Raw genomic sequence first — 17,548 nt, forward strand, 5'->3', positions numbered from 1 at the left:
TCCTTGCTTAACACTTCCAACCCCAACCTTGCTAAGGATTGCTGGCTTTGCATGACCACAGGAGCAGTAATGCCCATGGCAATACCTGTCAACTCCACCATAAATAATCAGGATACCTGCCAATCTGGACTTCCCTTTAAAGTACAGCCTATGGATGCACCTACAGTATGCCTTCAAGGCAGGATGCAAAATAATTCTTATGATATTGACGTTGGGGTTAGTTCTTTTGGAAATTGCTCATCAGTTCTAAATTATTCCTCACCCACCCCAGTTCTTTGTCCCCCCAACGGTACAGTTTTTTTGTGTGGAGGAAACTCAGCTTTCCCCAGGCTTCCAGCAAATTGGACTGGTGGCTGTGTTGTTGCCTTATTACTCCCAGACATTACTGTTATTTCAGGAGATGAACCTTTGCCCATTCCTAGCTTAGACACCTTAATTAAAAGACATAAATGGGCAATACAAGCCTTGCCGCTCCTTGCCAGCCGTGGAATAACAGCAGCTATAGGCACAGGTACAGCTGGCTTAGGCACGGCTATACACTCTTACCGTCGCCTATCTCAACAACTTATAAATGATGTACAAACTCTATCTGGAACCATTAAGGATTTACAGGACCAAATAGACTCCCTGGCAGAAGTAGTCCTTCAGAACAGGTGAGGCTTAGACCTGCTAACAGCCAACCAGGGAGGTATCTGCTTGGCCTTAGGGGAAAGATGCTGCTTTTATGCCAATAAATCAGGCATAGTACACACCAAAATTAAACAGCTTCAAGAAGATTTAGAAAAGAGACAAAGGGAGCTTTTCGAAAATCCCCTCTGGACTGGACTCAATGGAATTCTACCCTACCTTCTTCCACTATTAGGCCCCTTGCTAGGTCTACTTTTAATTGTGATCATAGGGCCCTGCATTATAAGCAGGCTGATACAATTCATTAAAGAACAAATTAACACCTTAGCCTCTAAGCCTATACAGGTCCATTATCATCGCCTGGATATGGAAGACCGTGCTCCTGAGACCCTCCTTTCAATAAGAACTCGCTAAATGCTCCATCTGGGTTTCCAAATTTTCTCTCTGCTACCCCCTCTTCTTATATAACATTCTTGACCACTCATCGCCCATTGGGCCCTCCTCCACTGGGCCCCTCTGCTTGGGGGAGGCAGCACCCAGGGAGAGTGATCATAAAGGCTTTTCTAAACGAGGGTGCAGGTAAGACTGCAGGAGGGTGGATCCTAGGATCCCCAGACCCAAGACCTCTGTATGACATGCCCTGGTGCATGGCGCTTGGCATGCTACTAAAAAATCCGCCTCCTCAAAATACATGCCTAGGAGATTCTCTTGAGAACTTAGCAAGGATGCTTGCTTACAAAGCAAAATGATCTCCACCCTGAGGAACTGGGCCTCTGTCGTCCCCTCTCAATAAGCCGACATATTCTGGTCATGTTTGTATAAGAATAAGGGGGAAATGTCGGAGACAAGGCTCCCTTTGTGAGCCATTCTGTCTTGACCTTGCCCACGGTTGTTTGTCCCAACTTCTCCACCTCCAGCACAAGATGGCGCTGTCCCTGCTTCTCTTCCGGGAGTTTACCTTGCCGCCAGCGCAAACGTGCACCCTATCAGAAGTCCTATAGCAGAACCAGCCAACCAGCCTGCACCTCGTCGTACCCCTCACTCCCTCAGCACATAAATACCCCTGTGTGAACAATAAAATTTTGCAGCTTGATCAGAACTCTTGTCTTGCTATCTCCTTCGTGTCTCTTGTCCCTTCATTCTTCCCCTTCTAGGTTCGCTACCCACACTGATGTGTCCTGCAGGACGGGACATATAACCAACTTGTCTTTAACAAAGGAGCTAAAAATATACGATGGAGAAAGAGCAGCCTCTTCAACAAAAATTGCTGGGAAAACTGGTTAGCAGTCTGCAAAAAACTGAAACTAGATCCATGTATATCACTCTATAACAATATTAACAAAAAATGGATCAAGGATCTTAATATCAGACTACAAACTCTAAAGTTGATACAGGAAAGAGTAGAAAATACTCTGGAGTTAGTAGGTATAGGTAAGAACTTTCTCAATGAAACCCCAGCAGCACAGCAACTAAGAGATAGCATAGATAAATGGGACCTCATAAAACTAAAAAGCTTCTGTTCATCAAAAGAAATGGTCTCTAAAGTGAAGAGAACACCCACAGAGTGGGAGAAAATATTTGCTAGCTACACATCAGACAAAGACTGATAACCAGAATATATAGGGAACTTAAAAAAGTAAATTCTCTCAGAACTAATGAACCCATAAAGAAATGGGCACGTGAACTAAACAGAACTTTCTCAAAAGAAGAAATTCAAATGGCCAAAAAACACATGAAAAAATGCTCATCATCTCTAGCAATAAAGGAAATGCAAATTAAAACCACGCTAAGATTCCACCTCATCCCTGTTAGAATAGCCATCATTAACAACACCTCCAACAATAGGTGTTGGTGAGGATGCCGGGAAAAAGGAACCCTCTTACACTGTTGGTGGGAATGTAGACTAGTACAACCACTCTGGAAAAAAATTTGGAGGCTACTTAAAAAGCTGTACATCGATCTACCATTTGATCCAGCAATACCACTCTTGGGGATATACCCAAAAGACTGTGACACAGGTTACTCCAGAGGCACCTGCACATCCATGTTTATTATGGCACTATTCACAATAGCCAACTTATGGAAACAGCCAAGATGCCCCACCACTGACAAATGGATTAAGAAAATGTGGTATCCATACACAATGGAATTCTATGCAGCCATGAAGAAGAACGAAATGTTATCATTTGCGGGTAAATGGATGGAATTGGAGAACATCATTCTGAGTGAGGTTAGCCTGGCCCAAAAGACCAAAAATCGTATGTTCTCCCTCATATGTGGACATTAGATCAAGGGCAAACACAACAAGGGGATTTGACTATGAGCACATGATAAAAGCGAGAACACACAAGGGAGGGGTGAGGATAGGTAAGACACCTAAAAAACTAGCTAGCATTTGTTGCCCTTAATGCAGAGAAACTAAAGCAGATACTTTAAAGCAACTGAGGCCAATAGGAAAAGGGGAACAGGTATAGAGAAAAGGTTAGATCAAAAAGAATTAACCTAGAAGGTAACACCCACGCACAGGAAATCAATGTGAGTCAATGCCCTGTATAGCTATCCTTATCTCAACTAGCAAAAACCCTTGTTCCTTCCTATTATTGCTTATACTCTCTCTACAACAAAATTAGAAATAAGGGCAAAATAGTTTCTGCTGGGTATTGAGGGGGGGGAGAGGGAGGGGGCGGAGTGGGTGGTAAGGGAGGGGTGGGGGCAGGGGGGAGAAATGAACCAAGCCTTGTATGCACATATGAATAATAAAAGAAAAAAAAAAGAGAAGTAATTGTAGGGCTTAATTGTTCTTGTTTTGGCTACTAAAACTATGAAAAATATCTTCAAAATTTATTCTGATTTTAATATTCCCATTTCTTTGAGAAAAAAATATAGGTGCTACATTATTAAGAACAGGGAATATTGTAAATGCATGTGAGTAAATTTAATCTTATGTCTAATTATTTTTCCAACACAATGCAAAACAGACTACTGAATTTTAAAATCATTCCAAAATTGCACTTGAAAACAAAAACTAAAAAAGAGAATTCTTGTTAATTTCTTTGAAAAGATGAGTACAAACGTGAATCTGGTACTTCATCAAAAAGATCAGAACTAGTACTTATATCATTCTTAAGTAAAAAGGACCAGTTCATTCTAGGTCTGAAGGAGACTGAGATAGGCATAGAACATCTTGTAGTGCCAGAAACAAAGGAAGTGGTCAAAGTCCACTCACAAACATCCCTGATGGCATGCTGAAAAACACTGGTGCCCTGGAAAAATTCCTGATAGCCAAAATAAAAAAGTTGATTAACAAAAATCAATAACACAGTGTTGACTTGTACTTCAAAGTATAAATATATCCAAGAACACTTATGCATGTAAATACATAAATAAACAAATCAAAATAAATAAGGGAGAAGAGACAACTCTATCATAGAGCTGAATTCTAAATAATTTGCATAGACTGGTTGTATTCCATCCTCAAGGTGGGGAAAGTCTGCACTCTCCACAGGGATGGGCTGTTCATAGGGACTTCTTCAAAAATACAGAGTATGAAAATGGAAATGAAGTAATTTTAATATGAATAAATCTGACAAGCACGCCCTTAATCAAATCAAGGTCAACATCAACAATTTTATACCATGCTGATATTGTGTACTCTTGAGAACAGGTGAAAAAAAGTTCTTATTTCTGAGGTCTTCCTTCCAATTCCCAGAACCCTAGTCATTTTATGAGAAAAAATGTTGGACAAATTCTAATAATTGAGCATTTGACAGGATATCTGCAGAGAATTCTTCAAAACTGTCAAGGTAATCAAGAATAAGAAAAATCTGAGAAACTGCTGCAGGCAAGAGAAGTCTAAAAAGATTGACAATAAATTATAATGTATTCTGGATGGAATCTTGAAACAGGAAAAGGACAGTAGTTAAAAACTAACTATTCAGTATAAAGTATGGATTTTAGCTAATAAAAATGCCCCACCATTGGTTCATTTATTGCAGTAAATGTGTAACAAAATATTAATAGAGAGAACTGGGTATAGGGTACAGGGGAACTCTGTATTGTCTTACAATTTTTTCTACAAGTCTGAACAGTTCTAAAAATCCACTGTATTAAAAATTCAATCAAGTTTCTCTCAATTTGAGAGAAAAATATAGTTATGATATCTATATCACTTGTGAGCTCTGGATGCTGGGATTTCAAATTTTGTACTTATACTAAATCTTTCCTGTTTTTCATTTTTATAGTTATACTACATTTAGTTTAATATAAACATTTAAAATCTGTAAGCCCTTATTAAAACTTGGTTTTTTGCTCAAACTTTTAGTAGTAGTATTTTTCACAATATGCTATATATGATACTTTTTCAGACATAAATTTTTGCTACTTTTATTTATATTTAAACTATAAGCCTCAACTATTATTAAGAGTATTTTATTGCTTCTACTAGTTCTTATTTTATTAGCAATTTCATCAAGTCACTTGATATGCATTGGATCTTGTCTCACAGGAAGAGCTATGCACTTACCTAAGACAAGCCTGGCATGAGCCTCTGCAGGGTCATTCCTTTAATAACCAGTGTTATATGTGAGAGCTATAGCTCCTGCCTCCATCACTTTCAAATGCACAGTAAATAGTTTAACCCAAAATGATATGTCCTTAAGTTTTACATTAAATGAAGATACCAAATCTGAAATCAGTTAAGTATTGGGGCATAAAGAGGATAGTTTATATGAGCAACTATTTAAGTACTTTGAAAACATATCCACCTAGCTACAGTAAGAGTAATAATCTTAAGGCCTTGTATGTCTAGTTCTAGATAATCTGAATTTTCTTTCTTTCCTTCTTCCTTCCTTTCTTCCTTCTTTTCTTCCTTTCCTTCTTTCCTTCCTTCCTTCCTTTTTTCTGTTATTTAGACAGGGTCTCACTAAGTAGTTCAGGTTGGTCTCAAATTTATTGTCTTCCTGCCTCCACCACCTGACTACTAGGATTACAGGTCTGTGTCATCATGTGAATGTCTGTTGCATTAAAGGTGTTTTATATCACTTGTTGATGGATATAAAAAGTATAATAATGGCTAGTATATCAATTCTGTGCTAGAATTTTCTGACACAGAGTAACCAACAGAAAATGTAACATATCAGTAGTGGTAATATTCATCTTGAAGAACTAAATGTTAATCTTCAAAACATAAGTTATATTGTGGCAATTATTATTCTTCATTCACAGAATGCGAGTCAGGTCATATTGAAAGTTTTATATATTTCTTAGGCATAAAGTTTAATTTGCTTGTTTTATGTAAATATACATTGCTGGGTTCCCCTACCCCATATACATAAACTGATTTAAAGGAGGATGGTGAATAACAAACTTGGTCAGCTCTATGTGAAAATTTGGCTTTCTTCCTTGAAGAGTGCAGCTCAGGAAAAAAAAGGGATCAGAAAAGACAAGTTCACACTATTCCACCAGTCCTTCCTCTCCATAACATCAACATTTCTCACAAAACTTTGATTTTTAGCAATTAACATGGGGTTACATTTGTTATCTCCTATTAAACAATATTGTGGCCACTTTGACATAAGTTTCTTGCATCTGCATAAAAATTTCTGAAGTCCTGAGAATATGTCCATATTCCCTTTCCTGGTTTCCTGAACCCACTTTCTACCTGGAAGGCAGAAAGAATGCATCTCTCTTAATGTTTGGATTCTAGATGTAGTAGGCTTGATCCACCCAAACTCAGAATCTTCTTTTCCAAGAATCTCACCAAAAAATGATCTTGACTCAGTGGGTTGGGAAAAGGGGAAGGATTCCTTGCTTCTTCAACAATTTTTGTGTAAGTCATTTAAGATTGTGGAGACTCCCCAAGAATTAAATGTATGTGGATGTGTAGGTTGTATTTTGAAAGAGAACAGAGAAGGATACAAGTGGTTTTGAGACAGAAGATCTGGTCCAAAATGGGAACTATGGAAAGGGGAACTCAAAAGAAAAAAGATGGCTCTAGATCCCAACTTTAATAAGAAGGTCCCCAAACCTGTGTTACAAATCCTGTTGTTTGGTGCAAAGCCTTCCGTTAGAGATGCTTTACTATTTTTCTGTCAACATAAAAGAGAAGTTTGCAAATAATAAAACACAAAAGAACATGGAGAAAGATCTACTCATATTTACACAAGCTGGGCCTCCTAGCAGTCATCAACTCAGAGACACAGTAAACTTCAACAAATTCAAGGGTAATGCAATAACTAGACAGAGTAGCATCTGTGAGAGACAAGAAACAAGGAAAAGACACGCCAATGTGTCCATTGCATTTGTCTCATTTCAGCACAGGGAGGCAGGTTTGTGGTGCACCCATGACATGTAAATCCAACTTCTTGTTCGCCTGAAGCTTCCAGACACTATTAACCACAACCTTTGCAGAGCAGGGCACTGGCTCCAGGCACCACAAAGAAGCCTTCACTTATAGGTCTCCCTGGAAGCCAAGAATTTTGAAAGGTTAAGGATTTGGGCTCTTGCTTTGTATATCCATCTCTGGACAAAGGGTGGGCTACAAGGGTACCAGTCTTACAACTGCCTTACCAACTCACATTTAAAAACAATACACATGGTGCTCCTGGCGGAGGAAGGAAGAAGGGGCGGGACTGGCGCGCAGCGCGTGGAGGTGCCAAGTTCCGGGACCCACGGGTCTGTGGCCCTCACCGACGCAGTGGCCGCCACCATCGCTTGGTCGCCGTCGGTCTGTGGGAGGCGGGTTATGGCGGCGGCGGCGGCAGTGGGAGCTGTGAATGAGTTCTCTGCGTGGTCGAGGGAAGAAAAAATGCTCCGGCGGCCGCAGCGGCCCAGTGCCTCCCAAGCCTCCGCCCCCTGCCCGGCCCCCGCCCCTCCCGCCGCCCGGCCGTCCCCTCCGCCCTGGTCGCCGCATAGGAGGAGCCTGTATTATTTCTCCTACCAGTTGTTCCTAAGCTTAGCGCTGCTGCGTTTGGTGGCCTTCCACCTGGGGCTCCTCTTCGTGTGGCTCTGCCAGCGCTTCTCCCGCGCCCTCATGGCCGCCAAGACGACCTCCGGGGCCTCGCAGGCGCCAGGCTCTCCCTCGCCCCCCGCGCCCATATCGGGCGGCAAGGCCGAGCGCGTCCAAGCCTTCCACAAGTAGGCCTTTGAGTACATCTCCATCACCCTGTGTATCGATGAGGACGAGAAAGCAGGACAGAAGGAACAAGCAGTGGAATGATATAAAAAAGGTATTGAAGAACCAGAAAAAGGAATAGCTGTTGTCATTACAGGACAAGGTGAACAGTGTGAAAGAGCTGTACGCCTTCAAACTAAAATGATGACTAATTTGGTGATGGCCAAGGATCGTTTACAACTTCTAGAGAAGCTTCAACCAGTTATGCAATTTTCCAAATCACAAACGGATGTCTATAATGACACTACTAACTTGACATACGGAAACGGACATCTCCAGTCAGAAAGTGGAGCTATTCCGAAAAGAAAAGATCCTTTAACGCACACTAGTAATTCACTGCCTCGTTCAAAAACAGTTTTGAAAAGTGGGTCCACAGGTCTTTCGGGTAACCACAGAGCACCTAGTTGCAGTGGTTTATCCATGGTTTCTGGAGTGAGACAGGGACCTGGTCCTGCAACTGCCACTCATAAGGGTACTCAAAAAACAAATAGAACAAATAAACCTTCCACTCCTACAACTGCTGCTCAGAAAAAGAAAGACTTGAAAAATTTTAGAAATGTGGACAGCAACCTTGCTAACCTTATAATGAATGAAATTGTGGACTATGGGACAGCTGTTAAATTTGATGATATAGCTGGTCAAGAATTGGCAAAACAGGCATTGCAAGAAATTGTTATTATTCCTTCTCTAAGGCCTGAGTTATTCACAGGCCTTAGAGCTCCTGCCAGAAGACTGTTACTCTTTGGTCCCCCTGGAAATGGGAAGACAATGCTGGCCAAAGCTGTAGCTGCAGAATCTAACGCAACCTTTTTTTAATATAAGTGCTTCAAGTTTAACTTCAAACTATGTGGGAGGAGAGAAATTAGAGCTCTTTTTGCGGTGGCTCAAGAACTTCAACCTTCTATAATTTTTATAGATGAAGTTGATAGCCTTCTGTGTGAAAGAAGAGAAGGGGAACATGATGCTAGTTGACATCTAAAAACTGAATTTGTAATAGAATTTGATGGTGTGCAATCTGCAGGAGATGACAGAGTACTTGTAATGGGTGCAACTAAGAGGCCACAAGAGCTTGATGAGGCTGTTCTCAGGCGTTTCATCAAATGGGTATATGTGTCTTTACCAAATGAGGAGACAAGACTACTTTTACTTAAGAATTTGTTATGTAAACAGGGCAGTCCATTGACTCAAAAAGAACTAGCACAACTTGCTAGAATGACCGATGGATACTCAAGAAGGGATTTAACAGCTTTGGCAAAAGATGCAGCCCTGGGTCCTATCTGAGAACTGAAACCAGAACAAGTGAAGAATATGTCTGCCAGTGAGATGAGAAACATTTCATTACCTAACTTCACTGAATCCTTGAAAAAGATAAAACACAGTGTGAGTCCTCAAACCGTAGAAGCATACATACGTTGGAACAAGGACTTTGGAGATACCACCGTTTAAAGAAATGCCTTTGTAAGCCTGCAGAACATTTTACTTAACAAGAAACACATGATCTTCAGTGCACACTTATCAGCTACAGAAACTCAGCCTACTTTTACAGGACTTCTGGAGTTTTACAATTATTTGTGCAGCAAACTTGAAAATGAATGACAAAACAAACTTAATTACAATGTGAATGAAATGTTGCTGTTAAGGCCTTCTTGTGTGGATGGTCATGGTTATCTCAATGGGCACTGTTAAGTTAGAGCACAACAAAACTGATTCTAGTCTTCCTTACCAATATAATCATAATGTAAATAATAGTTTGTGTATTGTGTTGCAAATGAAAGTATTCCAGAGACAGTGAATGGTAGAAGACACAGAGAGCCTTTTGTTGTCTGTCTGCTGTTTTTTTCTTAAAATAGTAATTTTTCTATTTTTCTTTCCTACTGTTGTCTTAACTACCTAGGATTAGATTATGAAACACTCTTTTAAGTTTTTTTCTTGTTTTCTTTTTACAAATCCAATGTGTCAAATGAAGCTTTTTCCTAACAACAATAGGAAAAAGCTATTTTGAGATGTTTTTTCTTCATAAATCTACAGAAATTAAACTATTATGGTTTTCACTTTTTATTTTTCTATTACCTTGCTATCACACAACTTAGAAAGCAATATAAGAGCAACAAAGCAAATCTGATAAAATAGAGATGTTTTGAAGGTTTGAGTTACTCTGTCATAAAACATGTAGATCACTTCTCATCTGACCTGCAGCACTTTTTTTCCTAATGTGAAAAATCTGTTCTAGCTGGCACCGGTGACTCTCACACCTGTAATCCTAGCTACAGAGGCAGAGAGATCAGGAGGGTAGAGGTTCAAAGCCAGGGCAGGTAGTATATAAGACCCTCTGGAAAATACTCAACACAAAAATGGGTGGGTGAGTGACTTAAGTGGTAGAGTGCTGGGCTAGCAAGCATGAGGCCCTGACTTCAAACCCAGGTACCTCCAAAAAAAAAAATCTGTTGTAGACTGTTAACTTATTCCAAATGGAATTTATTTTCTCCTAGAATTATTGTGATATTTATGAGAGCCAATTTTAACTGCTTTAAAAGTGGCTCTGGTGCAAGAGAAGGGAAATACTGGGAGCTAATACATTTCTAACTTATCACTTATTTCTTTCTTACTGTTTACAGGATAATTATAAACCAGTGGAACTACCATCTTTTAGTCTTAATAATTATGAATCCCTTCAATGAAACTCAAAATACTGAATTTTTATACATTTTATAGGTTTCATGTGCTTACTTTATTAACTTAAAAAGTTCTAGTCTGTTGATCTGCCTTTTGTTTCAAAAAATATATAGTGATTCTGCTTCTTATTTGTATAAATATGCCTGGATTTTTATTATAAAAATGCATTGTAGGAAGTAGAGACTCAAGGCCTTTTAAATATTATAATAAAGGCACAAATTGATATTTGCCCCTAGTTTACTGGTTAAAAGTTTGTTTACAGAATTTTTCTTTGGTGCTTAAAGGATACTATTTAAAATGTCATGGGTAGAAAGAATAATTTTATAGTAATAATAAAGACTTTTCATTTAGCAAAGATGTTTTGACAGAATACATTAAAACAAAATATTTGCCCCTACTAGACAAGAATTTATAATGAAAACACATTCTCCTTAATTTTATTCTTGCTCTTATTAAAAATTTATCTAAATATAGAAGATGTATGATTTCTTAGGTTCTTGCGCAATTTGTAGCCATAATTTAAATCATTTCTCTTCTAATCATGACTTTAGAACTCCCTGTATGATTAAAAAATGAGAGTTGAGATAAATAGAATAAAAATACTTAAGCTAAAGCTATGCATATTTTAGGTCTTGGTAATATCTTTTTTAAGTCCTCAAACCTTAAAGCATGTTATAAAATACTGATAATGATAGGTGGCAATGAAATATGCACAAGAAGAATTGGTTAAATCCCAAATTAAAACTATTTCAGCAAAGCTCATAAAATTTCATTTTGTTTTCAATTTGGGATTAATGTTATCAATATTTAGATAGCTGGCTTATCAATTAAAGGATTATGTGGTTCTAGCTCAACTTTAAAAATATGTCCTTTATAATTATTATGATATAATTTTATTGGGAAGGTTTTCAGATGAAAGAATTCAAATGTTAAATGTAAAAGTCAAGCTAATATTATAAACATTGAGTTAAAATTACTCTATTAATATCCATCGATATATAAAAATGTTTTTGCTGATGGAGTCTAAAGTTCAGCTAGTGCTAGAGAACTATTTTCTGTGAGTTGCTATGACCAGTTTTATTTTAAGCTGTTTCTTTCAGAGATGAGCCATGAAAATAGAATAATTATATATATATATATATATAATATATATATATATATATATTATATATATATAAAGAGGTAAGGAGTTGGTCTTTTTCAATCAAGATAGGAGTTGCTGAGGTTTTGGGATTAATGGTAGACATAGATTGTAACCTTTTAGATTTTGTGTCAAACTTTGTATTATATTACTTCCTAAAAGATAATGTTTCAGCATTAAGCATTAGTGTGCTCTTCATGTTAATATGGCAGAGTTTTGTAAACTAAATTAAAACTTAACTGATTATTGGACTTTGAACCAAAGGAAAGAATCAATTTATCTTTCCCAGATCTATTAGGGGTAAAAGCTTTTTCTGAGACAGTCTGCCCATTGAGGTTAGAATTAGCTTTCTGAATTGCAAATGTTTTGTGCTCAAAGAAAATTGGAGGAAAAACATATAGTAGAATTCTAGTTTGTGTATACAGCAGTCTGTTTATAGTGTAAAATTCTTTATATTTTGTACAAAAACTAATTCTTTTTGGTAAAATGAACCATTTAACATTTTGCTTTTGGACTCTTAGGTCATAGGATTTTCTTTTAAATACTTGTCTCAATTTTAGTCCTGTCTTTTTTACTTCTCTTCAGAGGAAATGAATTGAAGGGTACAGCTGCATAAAGTGGGTTTTTATCCTAATGGATTGTAAATAAATGATAAACTTTAAAAAAATTAAAATAAAATAAAATAAAAAAATACACATGAATCCTGTTGTGCATGGAAGATTTAGGCTAATGTGTTAAAGGATGGATTCAATAGGGAAAACAATTCCTTGGCCCTAGGATCAGACAACCATCACCCTTCTCTGTATTACCATTTCCTGTTTATATGAATTTACAATCTTCGCTAAGAATCAAATCATGGGGCACCCAGTTTCTCATGAATCATTTTCCATGTAGAAGGGATTTTAAGAGAGGTAGTTCAGTGAGTTAAGCACTCCAAATGGTTGTTCTCCATGTGTTACATGGCTTATTCCTGTTGTTCAGACATAGAGATGTCCCCTGACATGTCCCTGGAGTTGCTCATGTTCATGAGAACACAGTGCAGGAAAGAGGGACTTTGATAAAAGATATAAAACACAAAACCAGAGTATTTCTATTAAGAAAACATACTGATAGTGCAATTGGCATCCTGGAGAAAGTGGGACCCAGAGTGCACTTCTCCAAGGTAGCAAATGAATACAATCACATGGACCTAGAAATCGGTGGAAGGGAGTTACAAGCATCAGGTCTGCAGCTGTTCCTCAAACCAACATTTTTGTCTGTCATCATACCTCAACACATAGGATAATTCCAAGCAACATATCCCAAGATCCAATCATGAGAAAACATAAATAATACCTTGCTTCTGAATGTCTCCCACAGAAGCTGGCTGGGTTGATTCCACTCTTCTGTCCCCATGCTTAATTGTTTCATACCCTTACAAGGGACATGCTACAAATCTTTAAATGGATAACAAGGTTCCCATATAGGCCAATTTTAAAAGCTGGATGTTTGGAGACAATGTCAAATGAAGCATGAAGATTATAGGGAGGTTTCCCCAAAGCCCTCACTGGCATTAGATAGAACATGGTTGGAGTTTATTAGTCTCACCCTTTCCTCCCACCAACAGGGAAGATGAGTTGATGCTGGTAACCCCAGCCTAAGATACATGCCAGTGACAGCCATTATCCAATGAACTCTGTTGCCACAGTCTCTATTCTGTGGATTGATGCCTGGACCTTAAAATGTCCCAACAGCAAAAGAAGAGCCCCCACCCAGGTTGCTCAGTTCTAGGCCTCTGGGTGCAGGACAGGTCTACAGATCCATCTTCTTCCTCTGGGAAGTAGGCAGGCTTTCCTACGGGGTGAGAGCCTGCTGGGGCTTCAGCAGACATGAGGCCACCATAAGCTTGCTGCTTTGACAACAGTGGCACTCTTGGGCTAGGTGGCCCAAGGAAAAAAAAAAAAAACTTTTACAAAAAGGGGCTGGTGGAGTGGGTATAGGCTCTGAGTTCAAGCACCAGTATCTCAGGAAAAAAAAGAAAGAAAGAAACCAACTATTGAATTATAAATTCAAATTATCAAGACAGAAAATCTCTATTTCTCATATTATTTTCTCATTATAAAGTATATTTTGAAACAATATCGATATGGATTTATAAATGTTACATACCTGTAAAGGCCATTTTCAAAATTACATATTAACAGTTTTAAAGCTACAACTTGATTTTTTAGTACAATAGACTTTGAAGTGAGTGACATGACCATCAAGACAGTGATTAGGCAGGCTTAGTGACTAAATGAAATAAGCAATGAAAGCTAAGCAATCTCTGAGTATGGAACCTAATTATAAGAAAAATAGGTTATTAAAATAATTGTGAGGCTAAAATTGATTTGATGGTTATCTTAAATTTTTAATTGCAAGTGCTGGGACATACAGGATTCTGAATATGAAGTAATTCAAAGAAATGTTTTCTTCACTTAAATTTGACAAGGGTTCCATAATGGGACATTAATCTATGAGACCTCCTGTATAATACATTTAGATTTTCCATATTTGTGATACAGTTGTCATTAACAGGATTATGTAACAAAAGTCTCAAGGAGCTTTGACTAACTTAAGCATGAGTCTCAACCTAAGTTTTCTTCAGAAATGACCCCAACTTGGACCTTCATTCTATCTCAAGTTTCTGAGGAAAGAGGGCCCATAGATAAGCTGCCAGGGCTTAGTTGTGTCTGTTCTAGAAAGGCCCAAAATCCAGGAATCATTACAAATCAAGAATTATTACACTACCTTAAATTTACCATGTACTACTGATTCCTTGTCTGAATGTCAAATTGGAAGACGGATAGGAAACAGCTCTAATATTCTTATACTAGCAGAATTTCAGGTGAAATATGAGGAAAGAAATGCAAACAAGTAAGTTTCCTTCAGTGTTCTGTGTTTATTCACCCACCCAAGGAGAAGCAAGACAGTTATGTATGAGTCCTTTCTACCTCTCACCTTGTACATTCAAACTCATATCAAATTACACTGATGATCTTCATTTTACTTTCTCATCACAAATATGTCATCAATCTTTATTAACTTCTTGGTATCTCACTTATTCTTTTCACTTTTGTGCTCATTGCTTAACTTGCCTTGTGTCACCACCTGTAGCCAAATAACACCTGACACTGCCCCCTTCAGATGCCATCACACTCGACCACTGCCAAGGGATCACTGATTCTCAACAGTGCAATTGAATAACTCATGTTTAACTGCATGTGTGAATTATAGATCAGTGCATAGATGCCATCTATATAGTTATATTTACAGGTATGTTGAACACATGCAGAGATAATTCCATCTTTGTCAGTGGAGGGCTCCTACAGCAATGCCACAGCAGCAGCACTGGTACACCTAGCACTGAAGTGCTGGGCTATGATGCGGTTCAATAGTTAAGGAACCCAGGATGCATGGGGAAATGGCTGATCCAAGATAGTGGCAGAAAAAAATACAAGATGAAGCTGTAGTATTTTGTGGTGACAGAAATAAGCAAGTACAAAACATGCACACGTACTTATGTTGGTATGTCAGGAAGCACTGGAGTCAAGTGAAAGAGCCCCAGTGACCCAAGCTGGAAACATTAGAACAAAAATAAATGGATAACCCAGTTTTAGATTGCAAGCTACATTATAAATACATGTACATATATATATATATATATTGGAATACATATATAAATACATATATATATATATACATATACAGTTGAAAGTATTTTTATCTAGATTAATAAAAAATATTGACCTGCAAATATATGTAAAATATCTGCAGTCAATGCAAAACATAGCTAAATATGATTACAAAGGAGGAAATAAAAAGGATATGCAAACAGTGAAATTAAAATTGATCACTTAAAATGCTCAAATCAAACAAGAGAGAAAAAAGGGTGGGAGTCAGTAGAGAAGGAGAAACAAAGTACAAATGCTACAAGTGCAGTGGTTAGGAGCAATTATTATAGGATGACTGAAAAGAGTCAGGAGATGACTGCTTGGCATATATGTGAATAACACAAACTGCAGCACAGAGATGTCTGGATTTTGATGGACTATCACTAACTTTTTGCCCCAATGGCCTCAAGCCATGATCCTCCTGATCTCCACCTCCCAGGTATCTGAGATTACAGGATAAGTCACTGTGACTGGCCCCACAAATATTTGTTATGTAAGGCAGAATGCTTTTTAAAAAAATAATCATATGGAAACAAGCCTACATTTTGGAATAAAGGATTATTATGACTTTGTATGAGGATCAGAACAGATAGTTCCTGATAGTTTCTAAGTACAATGAGCAGTAAACACGTACAAACAAAGAGTGTGAAAAGATCTTTCTACAGGCCAAATCTTCACTGGATGTATTTATATTTTCAAGCTGTGAAGTCCAGGGTTGTTTCCTGAATTCCTGCTCTTCATTGCAGCGCTGGCTTCTTAACTAGTGTTTATTTTATATTCAGATCCTAGCCATATTTGCCAGAATCAAGGCATTTCATTGGCCTCATTCAAACTATAGCATACATATTATGTTCTTATGCATTGTTACTTTCCATATTCTTACAGCCTTGATGAGTCTTTTGTTCTGATCCTGTAGCCCTGCTGCTTACAGGCTGACAGTCAAACTTCAAAACAGTCAAATGGTGTTTCTAGGATGTACTCCTGACATATCAAGTTCTTCTTATAACCTTCAGTCATTATTATTTTTACAAATAATGAGTATATAAAGAGAGGATGAGCTAAAAGTGAAGTTTGGATTACTTAGATGACAATGTGTAAATGTTAAAGCAAATTATGTCAGCCTCCTGAATGGTGTGCTGAGCTCAGTGAGACCGAGCACTGCCATAGCAGTAATGTGGTGGTTCTCAGGTCTGGTAGGACATTATCTGTGCAGGAAGCATCCATGGTACCCAGAGGCACTGAGCTTCAAGGAGAAAGGGTGCCATAATCACCCTCATCATCAACTTCATCACACACCATTATTATATTCTATCATTACCTTCATCATACTTCATGAAGTATGGATGGATCATCACACTCCATCACCTCCATAATTCTTCCTGAGCTGCTGTTCTGGTTTCTGTTCTATAAAGACAGATAACACATTCTGCACTTTGACTAACTGACTAAGCAAGTCCTTTTATGCTGTGCTGACAACTTCCTTCCATATATAGAATGAGATTAAATTGCAATTGCTTCACTTTACAGGTAATTTGTTAAAATTTTGAGGCCAGAGCTTGTGTTAACACTTTCTATGAAGTATACAATTTTACAATTAAATTTCATACAATTAGGTAGCTTAATTTGCAAATTGTCAATTTGTCATTTATATTTATTTCATACATATACTGTGAAATAAAAAAGTATTATAGCTTTTACATCATGAGAGAGAGAGAGAAACAGATTAACTCAGCTATGTGATGACTATTTATTACCCATTATTTATAAGGCAATTTGGATTAAGATAAATCAGGTATATAAATAAACAGTGTGGTTGGTTGTTAAAGATATGATAGAAGAATGTATAGCATATATCAATGCTTTTAAAGCAAAATGTGTAAAGGCAGATTTCTTAAGAAAAAGGAGATTAGTGTGGATGGGATGATAAAGGATGGGGAGAGATTGGTGAATGAGTCCAAGATTATATTAAATAAGAGATTTTCTAGTGCATGGTAAGATGACAGAAATATAATGCATATTTCCAAATAATTAGAACTGAGGTTTTGAATACTATCACAACAAATAATTTATTTTTTGTAGTGACAGCATGAAAACTTTATTAATTTTTGATATATTTACTCATATTTATGAGAATATTTTAAGATCTTTTTTATTAATAAGTTTCCACAGTGCTTGAAAAATGAAAGAAATCAGACATGGTAATTAGAAAATAGTTTAAACTTCCAAGTTTTCTCACCCATGGCA

At 37.6% G+C, this 17,548-nt stretch overlaps 1 pseudogene; it reads left to right on the forward strand.

The window, feature by feature from the left end:
* Positions 1-7,400: 7,400 nt before the first annotated feature.
* Positions 7,401-9,606, forward strand: LOC141421319 (spastin pseudogene; annotated as a pseudogene).
* Positions 9,607-17,548: the final 7,942 nt, after the last annotated feature.

Source organism: Castor canadensis, chromosome 3, assembly GCF_047511655.1.
Source record: "Castor canadensis chromosome 3, mCasCan1.hap1v2, whole genome shotgun sequence".
In the NCBI taxonomy this organism is placed as follows: domain Eukaryota; kingdom Metazoa; phylum Chordata; class Mammalia; order Rodentia; family Castoridae; genus Castor; species Castor canadensis.